Source organism: Schistocerca gregaria, unplaced genomic scaffold, assembly GCF_023897955.1.
Source record: "Schistocerca gregaria isolate iqSchGreg1 unplaced genomic scaffold, iqSchGreg1.2 ptg001732l, whole genome shotgun sequence".
NCBI classification, from domain to species: Eukaryota; Metazoa; Arthropoda; class Insecta; order Orthoptera; family Acrididae; genus Schistocerca; species Schistocerca gregaria.
In genome coordinates this window covers 777-5,000 of record NW_026062985.1, presented here as the reverse complement: position 1 = coordinate 5,000, position 4,224 = coordinate 777, and the positions used below count along the sequence as shown (strand labels likewise).

Genomic DNA, 4,224 nt, shown 5'->3' with positions numbered 1-4,224 from the left:
ATTGCGGCAACACCCGCTAGGGCCATCGCAATGCTTTGTTTTAATTAGACAGTCGGATTCCCCCAGTCCGTGCCAGTTCTGAGTTGATCGTTGAATGGCGGCCGAAGAGAATCCGCGCACCCGCGCGCCCCCGGAGGAGCACGCTAAGGCGGACGCGGCCTCGCAGCAAGGAAGATCCGTGGGAGGCCAAGGCACGGGACCGAGCTCGGATCCTGCACGCAGGTTGAAGCACCGGGGCGCGAACGCCGCGCAGGCGCGCGCATCCTGCACCGCCGGCCAGCACGAGGCCAACCAACGGCGAGAGCAGACCACGCCCGCGCTAAACGCCCGCACTTACCGGCACCCCTACGGCACTCACCTCGCCCAGGCCCGGCACGTTAGCGCTGACCCACTTCCCGACCAAGCCCGACACGCCCCGATCCTCAGAGCCAATCCTTATCCCGAAGTTACGGATCCAATTTGCCGACTTCCCTTACCTACATTATTCTATCGACTAGAGGCTCTTCACCTTGGAGACCTGCTGCGGATATGGGTACGAACCGGCGCGACACCTCCACGTGGCCCTCTCCCGGATTTTCAAGGTCCGAGGGGAAGATCGGGACACCGCCGCAACTGCGGTGCTCTTCGCGTTCCAAACCCTATCTCCCTGCTAGAGGATTCCAGGGAACTCGAACGCTCATGCAGAAAAGAAAACTCTTCCCCGATCTCCCGACGGCGTCTCCGGGTCCTTTTGGGTTACCCCGACGAGCATCTCTAAAAGAGGGGCCCGACTTGTATCGGTTCCGCTGCCGGGTTCCGGAATAGGAACCGGATTCCCTTTCGCCCAACGGGGGCCAGCACAAAGTGCATCATGCTATGACGGCCCCCATCAACATCGGATTTCTCCTAGGGCTTAGGATCGACTGACTCGTGTGCAACGGCTGTTCACACGAAACCCTTCTCCGCGTCAGCCCTCCAGGGCCTCGCTGGAGTATTTGCTACTACCACCAAGATCTGCACCGACGGCGGCTCCAGGCAGGCTCACGCCCAGACCCTTCTGCGCCCACCGCCGCGACCCTCCTACTCGTCAGGGCTTCGCGGCCGGCCGCGAGGACCGGCCATGACTGCCAGACTGACGGCCGAGTATAGGCACGACGCTTCAGCGCCATCCATTTTCAGGGCTAGTTGCTTCGGCAGGTGAGTTGTTACACACTCCTTAGCGGATTCCGACTTCCATGGCCACCGTCCTGCTGTCTTAAGCAACCAACGCCTTTCATGGTTTCCCATGAGCGTCGATTCGGGCGCCTTAACTCGGCGTTTGGTTCATCCCACAGCGCCAGTTCTGCTTACCAAAAGTGGCCCACTTGGCACTCCGATCCGAGTCGTTTGCTCGCGGCTTCAGCATATCAAGCAAGCCGGAGATCTCACCCATTTAATGTTTGAGAATAGGTTGAGGTCGTTTCGGCCCCAAGGCCTCTAATCATTCGCTTTACCGGATGAGACTCGTACGAGCACCAGCTATCCTGAGGGAAACTTCGGAGGGAACCAGCTACTAGATGGTTCGATTAGTCTTTCGCCCCTATACCCAGCTCCGACGATCGATTTGCACGTCAGAATCGCTACGGACCTCCATCAGGGTTTCCCCTGACTTCGTCCTGGCCAGGCATAGTTCACCATCTTTCGGGTCCCAACGTGTACGCTCTAGGTGCGCCTCACCTCGCAATGAGGACGAGACGCCCCGGGAGTGCGGAGGCCGCCGCCCCGTGAAGGGCGGGGAAGCCCCATCCTCCCTCGGCCCGCGCAAGGCGAGACCTTCACTTTCATTACGCCTTTAGGTTTCGTACAGCCCAATGACTCGCGCACATGTTAGACTCCTTGGTCCGTGTTTCAAGACGGGTCGTGAAATTGTCCAAAGCTGAAGCGCCGCTGACGGGAGCGATTATTCCGCCCGAGAGCATCCCGAGCCAACAGCGGCGCGGGTCCGGGGCCGGGCCAGGTAGGTCCGTCATCCGGGAAGAACCGCGCGCGCTTGCCGGGAGCCCGAGCGCCCAAAGGGGCGAATCGACTCCTCCAGATATACCGCCGAGCAGCCAGCCAGGACACCGGGGCTCTGCCCAACAGACGCGAACCGAGGCCCGCGGAAGGACAGGCTGCGCACCCGGGCCGTAGGCCGGCACCCAGCGGGTCGCGACGTCCTACTAGGGGAGAAGTGCGGCCCACCGCACACCGGAACGGCCCCACCCCGCGGCGAGTGGAAAGGCAACCGGACACGACCCCGCCGCGGATTGCTCCGCGCGGGCGGCCGGCCCCATCTGCCGAGGGCGGGGGCCAGTGGCCGGATGGGCGTGAATCTCACCCGTTCGACCTTTCGGACTTCTCACGTTTACCCCAGAACGGTTTCACGTACTTTTGAACTCTCTCTTCAAAGTTCTTTTCAACTTTCCCTCACGGTACTTGTTCGCTATCGGTCTCGTGGTCATATTTAGTCTCAGATGGAGTTTACCACCCACTTGGAGCTGCACTCTCAAGCAACCCGACTCGAAGGAGAGGTCCCGCCGACGCTCGCACCGGCCGCTACGGGCCTGGCACCCTCTACGGGCCGTGGCCTCATTCAAGTTGGACTTGGGCTCGGCGCGAGGCGTCGGGGTAGTGGACCCTCCCGAACACCACATGCCACGACAGGCGGCAGCCTGCGGGGTTCGGTGCTGGACTCTTCCCTGTTCGCTCGCCGCTACTGGGGGAATCCTTGTTAGTTTCTTTTCCTCCGCTTAGTAATATGCTTAAATTCAGCGGGTAGTCTCGCCTGCTCTGAGGTCGTTGTACGAGGTGTCGCACGCCACACCGCCAGCCGGCTGTGCACGCTACCGAGAAAGCACCGGTATGCGAACCGCCAGGCGACGGGCGCGCATCGCACGTTTAAGGAGACGCGGCCGGCCACACAGGCGACCACGACACTCCCAGGCGCCCGAAGCGGGACAAACGCCGCGCGCTTCAGTATACGTAGCCGACCCTCAGCCAGACGTGGCCCGGGAACGGAATCCATGGACCGCAATGTGCGTTCGAAACGTCGATGTTCATGTGTCCTGCAGTTCACATGTCGACGCGCAATTTGCTGCGTTCTTCATCGACCCACGAGCCGAGTGATCCACCGTCCTGGGTGATCTTTATCTTTTCAGTTCTCCACCGTCTCTTTCAAGACAGTTGCAGAGGCGGGACTGAGGCGTTTGACGGCCCCTGTTCCATTACTTTGTGTCCAACGGCCTGACGGCCGATGGGCGTCGTACGGCTCCACACCGGAGCGGACAGGCACTCGGGCGAAAGTCATTCAAAACCGGCGCCAGGCGCCAGGTGCCGCAGGCCAGCCGCTCCAGAGCTTCAGCGCTCGTACCACACAACAACACTTGCGCTAGTTTTGAGAGGCACGCGTGGTTCCGCACGCGGCGCACGGCTACTGCCGTACAGGTAGCGTGTTGCGCGACACGACACGCACATCGAAAGACATGCAGTCTAGTCGGTAATGATCCTTCCGCAGGTTCACCTACGGAAACCTTGTTACGACTTTTACTTCCTCTAAATGATCAAGTTTGGTCATCTTTCCGGTAGCATCGGCAACGACAGAGTCGATGCCGCGTACCAGTCCGAAGACCTCACTAAATCATTCAATCGGTAGTAGCGACGGGCGGTGTGTACAAAGGGCAGGGACGTAATCAACGCGAGCTTATGACTCGCGCTTACTGGGAATTCCTCGTTCATGGGGAACAATTGCAAGCCCCAATCCCTAGCACGAAGGAGGTTCAGCGGGTTACCCCGACCTTTCGGCCTAGGAAGACACGCTGATTCCTTCAGTGTAGCGCGCGTGCGGCCCAGAACATCTAAGGGCATCACAGACCTGTTATTGCTCAATCTCGTGCGGCTAGAAGCCGCCTGTCCCTCTAAGAAGAAAAGTAATCGCTGACAGCACGAAGGATGTCACGCGACTAGTTAGCAGGCTAGAGTCTCGTTCGTTATCGGAATTAACCAGACAAATCGCTCCACCAACTAAGAACGGCCATGCACCACCACCCACCGAATCAAGAAAGAGCTATCAATCTGTCAATCCTTCCGGTGTCCGGGCCTGGTGAGGTTTCCCGTGTTGAGTCAAATTAAGCCGCAGGCTCCACTCCTGGTGGTGCCCTTCCGTCAATTCCTTTAAGTTTCAGCTTTGCAACCATACTTCCCCCGGAACCCAAAAGCTTTGGTTTCCCG

The 4,224-nt window shown here is 59.7% G+C and overlaps 1 non-coding gene and 1 pseudogene across 1 annotated transcript; both read right to left on the bottom strand.

The window, feature by feature from the left end:
- The window catches only part of LOC126334329 (large subunit ribosomal RNA), a 4,762-nt pseudogene extending 1,966 nt beyond the window's left edge, over positions 1-2,796 (bottom strand).
- Positions 2,797-2,984: 188 nt separating this feature from the next.
- On the bottom strand, positions 2,985-3,139 carry LOC126334326 (5.8S ribosomal RNA). Its single transcript, XR_007564655.1, has one exon. It is a non-coding gene; the product is annotated as a 5.8S ribosomal RNA (ribosomal RNA).
- Positions 3,140-4,224: the final 1,085 nt, after the last annotated feature.